The sequence below is a fragment of the Paramisgurnus dabryanus genome, chromosome 8 (genome assembly GCF_030506205.2).
Source record: "Paramisgurnus dabryanus chromosome 8, PD_genome_1.1, whole genome shotgun sequence".
Classification (NCBI taxonomy): domain Eukaryota; kingdom Metazoa; phylum Chordata; class Actinopteri; order Cypriniformes; family Cobitidae; genus Paramisgurnus; species Paramisgurnus dabryanus.
In genome coordinates, this window is record NC_133344.1 from 38,885,782 (window position 1) to 38,898,504 (window position 12,723).

A 12,723-nucleotide genomic window follows, 5' to 3' on the forward strand; every position below is an offset into this window, starting at 1 on the left:
GCGCTATACGACAACGGATTGGTTTATCGAAATTGTTTTAATAACTTTTTGCCTTGAGTGTCTCTAGATGCTGCACACCGATTTTCGTAGCAATCGGGTAAAAACTCTAGGACGAGTTTGCAAAAGTAGGTTTTACGAATAATTCAAAACGGCGGAAAAATTTTAATGACGGAAAATGACGTCATAGGGTCTAATCGAATCGTCTTGAGCCAAGGAATCAGAGGAAACAATAATTTCGTTTCTAGGACTTACGGATCAGAAGTTATAAGCAAAAACGTAAGTGCAACTTTGGACTGTTGGTGGCGCTAGCGGGTTTGAGATAGAGACTCCAAAATTGCTATGGATATTATTTGGACTGTTTTCTGTCAGTGTGCCAAATTTCATAACTTTCCTACATACGGTTATATGGGCTGCCATAGACCGCAATGGCGGAAGAAGAAAAATTTATTAACAGAAACAATTACCAATATAGCTGCAAGCAGCAATCACCGGGGTCAAGCCAAAAAAGGGCACAGCAGAAAGTAAAGTTGACTTCGGATGAGCAGTTTAAAGTACCTAGGAAAATCTCTTGATTTCAGAAAAACAATATAACAGTTATCAGCAAAAAAGCTGTTCTCATTTAGTGAAATCTCTCCCTCTCTTTCGTCGAGCATTGATAACTAGAACACTGACGTAAAAATGAGTGGTGCTTCTAGTGGCAATACTCAGCTCACAAAATGTTACAGTGGTGTTAATGAGTCAAAAGAGCCCACCCCAATGTCTCTGCGATGTTCTGATGCAGAGAAAAAGCTCTTGCAAAAACAGTTGATAACGTATTCTCATTGGTTGCTAGAGAGTAAATGGACATCCACTAGTGATTATAGTCAAAGCCATGAAAGGAATAATCCATGATGACTTATGGTTTTAGATGTGTTGTTGCAGTAGTTTTAGGCAAAAAAATGCCATATTCTATCTCAAAACCAGTAGGTGGCGCAATGACAAAATTGTGCATGCAACCTCAGATCATAACTGTGTTACATCTAGCTAGTTTTATGACTATACACTTTAGTTTAGTGAAGAAACAGTTGTATGACCATAGGGTGGCTTGATTTCAAAGGTTTTGTTAAATTATAAGGCCAACTAGTGGTGCAACCATACAATTTTTTTTGTGTAGCCTCAGACTGTGGTCGTACATCAGCGTATCAAATATGGTGAAAAAATCTCTTTGCGTTACGAAGTTATAGCCATTTATGTGTAAAAACACAAAATTTAAAGGTAATTTTTCGTTTTTTGCAATTTTCAGCCATTTCTGATGAAAATTTTAATACAATGCCAATAGAACTTTTTGTTCAGAAGGTAATGCAATATTCTTCCTATGATGTTTTCGAGTCGATCAGAATTACGCTCGCGGAGATATTCGCGCGTGTTTTTTAAGTGCTATTTTGCCGCGCAGGGTTAACCGTAAGGCCAATTCTGGCATGTTTGGTATCGTTGGACTCGGCGACTATTCAGGACTCCAAGGAAACAAGTCCCATGAAAATACGTCGATCACAGCCAAAGTTATAGGTGTGTAAAACATTCGTCTTACCACTAGGTGGCGCTGCGACGAAACTGGGCATGCACTCTCAGTTCCTGACTGGCATCACAAGTACCAAGTGTCGTTTCAATAGGCTTAAGTTTGGCGAAGATACAGCCTCAAATCCGTTTTTTTGCACTCTACGTAAAATTTGTTGACGCGGTTTACGCAAACAGATTGGCGAATCGACATGAATTCCATAACTTTTTGCCGTGAGGGTCTGTAGATGCTACATACCGATTTTCGTGGAAATCGGGCAAAAGCTCTAGGACGAGTTCGCAAAAGTAGGTTTTACGAATAATTCAAAATGGCGGAAAAATTTTCATGACGGAAAATGACGTCATAGGGTCCAGTCGAATCGTCTTGAGCCAAGGAATCAGAGGAAACAAGAATTTCGTTTCTAGGACGTACGGGTCAGAAGTTATAAACAAAAACGTATGTGCAACTTTAGACTGTTGGTGGCGCTAGAGGGTTGGAGTTAGAGACTCCAAATTTGCTGTGGAGACACATTGGACTGTCCTTTATCAGTGTGCCAAATTTCATAACTTTCCTACGTACGGTTCTATGGGCTGCCATAGACCGCAATGGCGGAAGAAGAAGAAGAAGAAGAATAATAATAAATATAGCTGCAAGCAGCAATACCGGGGTCAAGCCGAAAAGGGCCCAAAAGGATGTAAAATTGAGATTGGATAAGCAGACTGAAGAACCTAGTTAAACCAAGTTTAATTAGTGAAAAGAGCCCACCCCCGTGTCTCTACGGTGTTCCGATGCAGAGATATAGCTTTTGCAAAAACGGTTGATAAGGTATTCTCATTGGTTGCTAGGGAGTGAATTGGCAACCATCAGTGATTATGGTCAAAGTCATGAAAGGAATAATCCATGATGACTCATGGTTTTAGAAGTGTTGTTGCAGTAGTTTTAGGCAAAAAATGCGTTATTCTATCTCAAAACCAGTAGGTGGCGCAATGACAAAATTGTGCATGCAACCTCAGGTCATAACTGTGTTACATCTAGCTAGTTTTATGACTATACACTTTAGTTTAGTGAAGAAACAGTTGTATGACCATAGGGCTGGCTTGATATCAAAGGTTTTGTTCAATTATAGGGCCACCTAGTGGTGCAAGCATACAATTTTTTTTGTGTGGCCTCAAAATATGCTCATACATCAGGGTATCAAATATGGTAAAAAAATCTCTTTGCGTTACGAAGTTATAGCCATTTATGTGTAAAAACACAAAATTTAAAGGTAATTTTTCGTTTTTTACAATTTTCAGCCATTTCTGATGAAAATTTTAATACAATGCCAATAGAACTTTTTGTTCAGAAGGTAATGCAATATTCTTCCTATGATGTTTTCGAGTCGATCAGAATTACGCTCGCGGAGATATTTGCGCGTGTTTTTTAAGTGCTATTTTGCCGCGCAGGGTTAACCGTAAGGCCAATTCTGGCATGTTTGGTATCGTTGGACTCGGCAACAATTCAGGACTCCAAGGAAACAAGTCCCATGAAAATACGTCGATCACAGCCAAAGTTATAGGTGTGTAAAACATTCGTCTTACCACTAGGTGGCGCTGCGACGAAACTGGGCATGCGCTCTCAGTTCCTGACTGGCATCACAAGTACCAAGTGTCGTTTCAATAGGCTTAAGTTTGGCGAAGATACAGCCTCAAATCTGTTTTTTTGCACTCTACGTAAAATTTGTTGACGCGGTTTACGCAAACAGATTGGCGAATCGACATGAATTCCATAACTTTTTGCCGTGAGGGTCTGTAGATGCTACATACCGATTTTCGTGGAAATCGGGCAAAAGCTCTAGGACGAGTTCGCAAAAGTAGGTTTTACGAATAATTCAAAATGGCGGAAAAATTTTCATGACGGAAAATGACGTCATAGGGTCCAGTCGAATCGTCTTGAGCCAAGGAATCAGAGGAAACAAGAATTTCGTTTCTAGGACGTACGGGTCAGAAGTTATAAACAAAAACGTAAGTGCAACTTTAGACTGTTGGTGGCGCTAGAGGGTTGGAGTTAGAGACTCCAAATTTGCTGTGGGGACACATTGGACTGTCCTTTATCAGTGTGCCAAATTTCATAACTTTCCTACGTACGGTTCTATGGGCTGCCATAGACCGCAATGGCGGAAGAAGAAGAAGAATAATAATAATAATAAGAAAACTAACAAATACAATAGGGGTCTTCGCCCCTTCGGGGCTTGACCCCTAATAAATATAGCTGCAAGCAGCAATCACCGGGGTCAAGCCAAAAAGGGCACATCAGAAAGTAAAGTTGACTTCGGATGAGCAGTTTAAAGAGTCTAGGAAAATCTCTTGATTTCAGACAAAACAATATAACAGTTATCAGCAAAAAAGCTGTGTTCTCATTTAGTGAAATCTCTCCCTCTTTTTCGACGAGCATTGATAACTAGAACACTGAAGTAAAAATGAGTGGTGCTTGCAGTGGCAATACTCAGCTCACAAAATGTTACAGTGGTGTTAATGAGTCAAAAGAGCCCACCCCCGTGTGTCTACGATGTTCTGACGCAGTGATATAGCTCTTGCAAAAACGGTTGATAAGGCATTCTCATTGATTGCTAGAGAGTAAATTCACATCCACCAGTGATTATAGTCCAAGCCATGAAATGAAGATTCCATGATGACTCATGGTTTTAGATGTGTTTTTGCAGTAGTTTTAGGCAAAAATAGCTATTTTCTATCTCCAAACCACTAGGTGGCTCTATGACAGAATCGTGCATGCAACCTCGGGTCATATCTGCCTTACATCTAGCTAGTTTCATGACTATACACTTTAGTTCAGCAAAGAAATAGTTGTATGACCATAGGGCTTGCTTGATATGAAAGATTTTGTTCAATTTTAGGGCCACCTAGTGGTTCAGGCATACCAATTTTTTTGTGTGGCCTCAGACTCTGCTCATACATCAGCGTATCAAATCTGGTGAAAAAATCTCTTTTCGTTGCGAAGTTATAACCATTTATGTGTAAAAAACACAAAATTTAAAGGTAATTTTTCGTTTTTTGCAATTTTCGGCCATTTCTGATGAAAATTTTAATATAACGCCAATAGAACTTTTTGTTCAGAAGGTAATGCAATGTTCTTGCTATGGTGTTTTCGAGTCGATCGGAATAACGCTCGCGGAGATATTCGCGCGTGTTTTTTAAGTGCTGTTTTGCTGCGCAGGGCTAACCATAAGGCGAAATCTGGCATGTTTGGTATCGTTAGACTCGGCGACTATTCAGGACTCCTAAAAATCAAGTCCCGTCAAAATACGTTGATCACAGCCAAAGTTATAGGTGTAAAAAACATCTGTCTGGCCACTAGGTGGCGCTGCGACGAAACTGTGCATGCACACTCAGTTCCTGACTGGCATCACAAGTACCAAGTGTCGTGTCAATAGGCCTAAGTTTGACGAAGATACAGCCTAAAATCTTTTTTTTTTGCTCTCTATGTAAAATTCGTTGACGCGCTATAAGACAACGGATTGGTTTATCGAAATTCTTTTAATAACTTTTTGCCGTGAGGGTCTCTAGATGCTACATACCAATTTTCGCGGCAATCGGGTAAAAACTCTAGGACGAGTTCGCAAAAGTAGGTTTTACGAATAATTCAAAATGGCGGAAAAATTTTCATGACGGAAAATGACGTCATAGGGTCCAATCGAATCGTCTTGAGCCAAGGAATCAGAGGAAACAAGTATTTTGTTTCTAGGACTTACGGATCAGAAGTTATAAGCAAAAACATAAGTTCAACTTTGGACTGTTGGTGGCGCTAGCGGGTTAGAGATAGAGACTCCAAATTTGCTGTGGGGACACATTGGACTGTCCTTTATCAGTGTGCCAAATTTCATAACTTTCCTACGTACGGTTCTATGGGCTGCCATAGACCGCAATGGCGGAAGAAGAAGAAGAAGAAGAAGAAGAAGAAGCAGAATAATTATTATAATAATAATAAGAAAACTAACAAATACAATAGGGGTCTTCGCCCCTTCGGGGCTTGACCCCTAATAATAATAAGAAAACTAACAAATACAATAGGGGTCTTCGCCCCTTCGGGGCTTGACCCCTAAATATAGCTGCAAGCAGCAATGCCGGGGTCAAGCCGAAAAGGGCACAGAAGGATGAAAAATTTAGTTTGGATTAGCAGATTAAAGAACCTAGGTAAACCTAATGATAACAGATAAAAAATGGCAATGTAACCAACAAAAATAATCTATGTTCTTGTCTACTGTGATCGTCCTTCTGTTATTGACAATCATGGAACATTAGAGCACTGAAGGACTTGTGAGTGGTGTTTGCAGTGGTAAAACATAGGACACATCATGTTACAGCAAGTTTAATGAGTCAAAAGAGACCACCCCCATGTCTCTACGATGTTCTGATGCAGAGATATAGCTCTTGCAAAATACGGTTGATAAGGTATTCTCATTGGTTGCAAGGGAGTGAATTGGCAACCACCAGTGATTATAGTCAAAGCCATGAAATGAATAATCCATGATGACTCATGGTTTTAGATGTGTTGTTGTAGTAGTTTTAGGCAAAAAATGCCATATTCTATCTCAAAACCAGTAGGTGGCGCAATGACAAAATTGTGCATGCAACATCAGGTCAAGATTGTGTTACATCTAGCTAGTTTTATGACTATACACTTTAGTTTAGTGAAGAAACAGTTGTATGACCATAGGGCTGGCTTGATATCAAAGATTTTGTTTAATTATAAGGCCAACTAGTGGTGCAAGCATACAACTTTTTTTGTGTGGCTTTAGAATGTGTTCATACATCAGCGTATCAAATCCGGTGAAAAAATCTATTTTCGTTACGAAGTTACAACAATTTATGTGTAAAAACACAAAATTAGAAGGTAATTTTTCGTTTTTTGCAATTTTCGGCCATTTCTGATGAAAATTTTAATATAACGCCAATAGAACTTTTTGTTCAGAAGGTAATGCAATGTTCTTCCTATGGTGTTTTCGAGTCGATCGGAATAACGCTCGCGGAGATATTTGCGTGTGTTTTTTAAGTGCTGTTTTGCTACGCAGGGCTAACCGTAAGGCGAAATCTGGCATGTTTGGTATCGTTGGACTCGGCGACTACTCAGGACTCCTAAAAATCAAGTCCCATGAAAATACATCAATCACAGCCAAAGTTATAGGCGTATAAAACATTGGTCTGGCCACTAGGTGGCGCTGTGACGAAACTGTGCATGCACACTCAGATCCTGACTGGCATCACAAGTACCAAGAGTCGTGTCAAGAGGCCTAAGTTTGACGAAGATACAGCCTAAAATCTGTTTTTTTGCGCTCTACGTAAAATTTGTTGATGCGCTATACAACAACGGATTAATTTATCAAAATTCTTTTAATAACTTTTTGCCGTGAGGGTCTCTAGATGCTACATACCAATTTTTGCGGCAATCGGGTAAAAACTCTAGGACGAGTTCGCAAAAGTAGGTTTTATGAATAATTCAAAATGGCGGAAAAATTTTCATGACGGAAAATTACGTCATATGGTCCAATCGAATCGTCTTGAGCCAAGGAATCAGAGGAAACAAGAATTTCGTTTCTAGGACTTACGGATCAAAAGTTATAAGCAAAAACATAAGTGCAACTTTGGACTGTTGGTGGCGCTAGCGTGTTTGAGATAGAGACTCCAAATTTGCTGTGGATAATATTTGGACTGTCCTTTATCAGTGTGCCAAATTTCATAACTTTCCTACGTATGGTTCTATGGGCTGCCATAGACCGCAATGGCGGAAGAAGAAGCAGAATAATTATTATAATAATAATAAGAACACTAACAAATACAATAGGGGTCTTCGCCCCTTCGGGGCTTGACCCCTAAATATAGCTGCAAGCAGCAATACCGGGGTCAAGCCGAAAAGGGCCCAAAAGGATGTAAAATTGAGATTGGATAAGCAGACTAAAGAACCTAGTTAAACCAAGTTTAATTAGTGAAAAGAGCCCACCCCCGTGTCTCTACGGTGTTCCGATGCAGAGATATAGCTTTTGCAAAAACGGTTGATAAGGTATTCTCATTGGTTGCTAGGGAGTGAATTGGCAACCATCAGTGATTATAGTCAAAGCCATGAAAGGAATAATCCATGATGACTCATGGTTTTAGAAGTGTTGTTGCAGTAGTTTTAGGCAAAAAATGCGTTATTCTATCTCAAAACCAGTAGGTGGCGCAATGACAAAATTGTGCATGCAACCTCAGGTCATAACTGTGTTACGTCTAGCTAGTTTTATGACTATACACTTTAGTTTAGTGAAGAAACAGTTGTATGACCATAGGGCTGGCTTGATATCAAAGGTTTTGTTCAATTATAGGGCCACCTAGTGGTGCAAGCATACAATTTTTTTTGTGTGGCCTCAAAATATGCTCATACATCAGGGTATCAAATATGGTAAAAAAATCTCTTTGCGTTACGAAGTTATAGCCATTTATGTGTAAAAACACAAAATTTAAAGGTAATTTTTCGTTTTTTGCAATTTTCAGCCATTTCTGATGAAAATTTTAATACAATGCCAATAGAACTTTTTGTTCAGAAGGTAATGCAATATTCTTCCTATGATGTTTTCGAGTCGATCAGAATTACGCTCGCGGAGATATTCGCGCGTGTTTTTTAAGTGCTATTTTGCCGCGCAGGGTTAACCGTAAGGCCAATTCTGGCATGTTTGGTATCGTTGGACTCGGCAACTATTCAGGACTCCAAGGAAACAAGTCCCATGAAAATACGTCGATCACAGCCAAAGTTATAGGTGTGTAAAACATTCGTCTTACCACTAGGTGGCGCTGCGACGAAACTGGGCATGCGCTCTCAGTTCCTGACTGGCATCACAAGTACCAAGTGTCGTTTCAATAGGCTTAAGTTTGGCGAAGATACAGCCTCAAATCCGTTTTTTTGCACTATACGTAAAATTTGTTGACGCGGTTTACGCAAACAGATTGGCGAATCGACATGAATTCCATAACTTTTTGCCGTGAGGGTCTGTAGATGCTACATACCGATTTTCGTGGAAATCGGGCAAAAGCTCTAGGACGAGTTCGCAAAAGTAGGTTTTACGAATAATTCAAAATGGCGGAAAAATTTTCATGACGGAAAATGACGTCATAGGGTCCAGTCGAATCGTCTTGAGCCAAGGAATCAGAGGAAACAAGAATTTCGTTTCTAGGACGTACGGGTCAGAAGTTATAAACAAAAACGTAAGTGCAACTTTAGACTGTTGGTGGCGCTAGAGGGTTGGAGTTAGAGACTCCAAATTTGCTGTGGGGACACATTGGACTGTCCTTTATCAGTGTGCCAAATTTCATAACTTTCCTACGTACGGTTCTATGGGCTGCCATAGACCGCAATGGCGGAAGAAGAAGAAGAATAATAATAATAATAAGAAAACTAACAAATACAATAGGGGTCTTCGCCCCTTCGGGGCTTGACCCCTAATTATAAATATAGCTGCAAGCAGCAATCACCGGGGTCAAGCCAAAAAGGGCACAGCAGAAAGTAAAGTTGAATTCGGATGAGCAGTTTAAAGAACCTGGGAAAATCTCTTGATTTCAGACTAAATAATATAACAGTTATCAGCTATAAAGCTGTGTTTTCATTCAGTGTCATCTCTCCCTCTCTTTCGTCGAGCATTGATAACTAGAACACTGACGTAAAAATGAGTGGTGCTTCTAGTGGCAATACTCAGCTCACAAAATGTTACAGTGGTGTTAATGAGTCAAAAGAGACCACCCCCATTTCTCTGCGATGTTCTGATGCAGAGAAAAAGCTCTTGCAAAAACAGTTGATAACGTATTCTCATTGGTTGCTAGAGAGTAAATGGACATCCACTAGTGATTATAGTCAAAGCCATGAAAGGAATAATCCATGATGACTCATGGTTTTAGAAGTGTTGTTGCAGTAGTTTTAGGCAAAAAATGCGTTATTCTATCTCAAAACCAGTAGGTGGCTCAATGACAAAATTGTGCATGCAACCTCAGGTCATAACTGTGTTACATCTAGCTAGTTTTATGACTATACACTTTAGTTTAGTGAAGAAACAGTTGTATGACCATAGGGTGGCTTGATTTCAAAGGTTTTGTTAAATTATAAGGCCAACTAGTGGTGCAACCATACATTTTTTTTTGTGTAGCCTCAGATTGTGGTCGTACATCAGCGTATCAAATATGGTGAAAAAATCTCTTTGCGTTACGAAGTTATAGCCATTTATGTGTAAAAACACAAAATTTAAAGGTAATTTTTCGTTTTTTGCAATTTTCAGCCATTTCTGATGAAAATTTTAATACAATGCCAATAGAACTTTTTGTTCAGAAGGTAATGCAATATTCTTCCTATGATGTTTTCGAGTCGATCAGAATTACGCTCGCGGAGATATTCGCGCGTGTTTTTTAAGTGCTATTTTGCCACGCAGGGTTAACCGTAAGGCCAATTCTGGCATGTTTGGTATCGTTGGACTCGGCAACTATTCAGGACTCCAAGGAAACAAGTCCCATGAAAATACGTCGATCACAGCCAAAGTTATAGGTGTGTAAAACATTCGTCTTACCACTAGGCGGCGCTGCGACGAAACTGGGCATGCACTCTCAGTTCCTGACTGGCATCACAAGTACCAAGTGTCGTTTCAATAGGATTAAGTTTGGCGAAGATACAGCCTCAAAACCGTTTTTTTGCACTCTACGTAAAATTTGTTGACGCGGTTTACGCAAACAGATTGGCGAATCGACATGAATTCCATAACTTTTTGCCGTGAGAGTCTGTAGATGCTACATACCGATTTTCGTGGAAATCGGGCAAAAGCTCTAGGACGAGTTCGCAAAAGTAGGTTTTATGAATAATTCAAAATGGCGGAAAAATTTTCATGACGGAAAATTACGTCATAAGGTCCAGTCGAATCGTCTTGAGCCAAGGAATCAGAGGAAACTAGAATTTCGTTTCTAGGACGTACAGGTCAGAAGTTATAAACAAAAACGTAAGTGCAACTTTAGACTGTTGGTGGCACTAGAGGGTTGGAGTTAGAGACTCCAAATTTGCTGTGGGGACACATTGGACTGTCCTTTATCAGTGTGCCAAATTTCATAACTTTCCTACGTACGGTTCTATGGGCTGCCATAGACCGCAATGGCGGAAGAAGAAGAAGAAGAAGAATAATAATTATTATAACTAGTGGTAAAGGCATACCAATTTTTTTGTGTGGCCTCAGACTCTGCTCGTACATCAGCGTATCAAATCCGGTGAAAAAATCTCTTTTTGTTGCGAAGTTATAACCATTTATGTGTAAAAAATGCAAAATTTAAAGGTAATTTTTCGTTTTTTGCATTTTTTGGCCAGTTCTGATGAAAATTTTAATATAACGCCAATAGAACTTTTTGTTCAGAAGGTAATGCGATGTTCTTCCTATGGTGTTTTCGAGTCGATCGGAATACCGCTCGCAGAGATATTTGCGCGTGTTTTTTAAGTGCTATTTTGCTGCACAGGGCTAACCGTATGACGAAACCTGGCATGTTTGGTATCGTTGGACTCGACGACTACTCAGGACTCCAAAAAATCAAGTCCCGTGAAAATACTTTTATCGCAGCCAAAGTTATAGGCGTAAAGAACATTCGTCTGGCCACTAGGTGGCGCTGCAACGAAACTGTGCATGCTCCCTCAGTTCCTAACTGGTATCTCAAGTACCAAGTGTCGTGTCAATAGGCCTAAGTTTGGCGATGATACAGCCAAAAATCTGTTATTGTGCGCTCTACCTAAAATTCGTTGACGCGCTATACGACAACGGATTGGTTTATCGAAATTCTTTTAATAACTTTTTGCCTTGAGTGTCTCTAGATGCTGCATACCGATTTTTGAGGCAAACGGGCAAAAACTCTAGGACGAGTTCGCAAAAGTAGGTTTAACGAATAATTCAAAATGGTGGAAAAATTTTCATGACGGAAAATGACGTCATAGGGTCCTATCGAATCGTCTTGAGCCAAGGAATCAGAGGAAACAAGAATTTCATTTCTGGGACTTACGGTTCAGAAGTAATAAGACAAAACGTAAGTGCAACTTTGGACTGTTGGTGGCGCTAGTGGGCTTGAGATAGAGACTCCAAATTTGCTGTGGATATTATTTGGACTGTCCTCTATCAGTGTGCCAAATTTCATAACTTTCCTACGTACGGTTCTATGGGCTGCCATAGACCGCAATGGCGGAAGAAGAAAAATTTACTAACAGAAACAATTGCCAATATAGCTGCAAGCAGCAATGCCGGGGTCAAGCCGAAAAGGGCACAGAAGGATGAAAAATTTAGTTTGGATTAGCAGATTAAAAAACCTAGGTAAACCTAATGACAACAGATTAAAAAACGGCAATGTAACCAACAAAAATAATCTATGTTCTTGTCTACTGTGATCGTCCTTCTGTTATTGACAATCATGGAACATTAGAGCACTGTAGGACTTGTGAGTGGTGTTTGCAGTGGTAAAACATAGGACACATCATGTTACAGCAAGTGTAATGAGTCAAAAGAGACCACCCCCTTGTCTCTACGATGTTCTGATGCAGAGATATAGCTCTTGCAAAATACGGTTGATAAGGTATTCTCATTGGTTGCTAGGGAGTGAATTGGCAACAACCAGTGATTATAGTCAAAGCCATTAAATGAATAATCCATGATGACTCATGGTTTTAGATGTGTTGTTGTAGTAGTTTTAGGCAAAAAATGCCATATTCTATCTCAAAACCACTAGGTGGCGCAATGACAAAATTGTGCATGCAACATCAGGTCATGATTGCGTTACATCTAGCTAGTTTTATGACTATACACTTTAGTTTAGTAAAGAAACAGTTGTAACACCATAGGGCTGGCTTGATATCAAAGATTTTGTTTAATTATAAGGCCAACTAGTGGTGCAAGCATACAACTTTTTTTGTGTGGCCTCAGAATGTCTTTATACATCAGCGTATCAAATCTGGTGAAAAAATGTCTTTTCGTTGCGAAGTTAAAACCATTTATGTATAAAAACACAAATTGTAAAAGGTAATTTTTAGTTTTTTGCAATTTTCGGCCATTTCTGATGAAAATTTTAATATAACGCCAATAGAACTTTTTGTTCAGAAGGTAATGCAATGTTCTTCCTATGGTGTTTTCGAGTCGATCGGAATAACGCCCGCGGAGATAT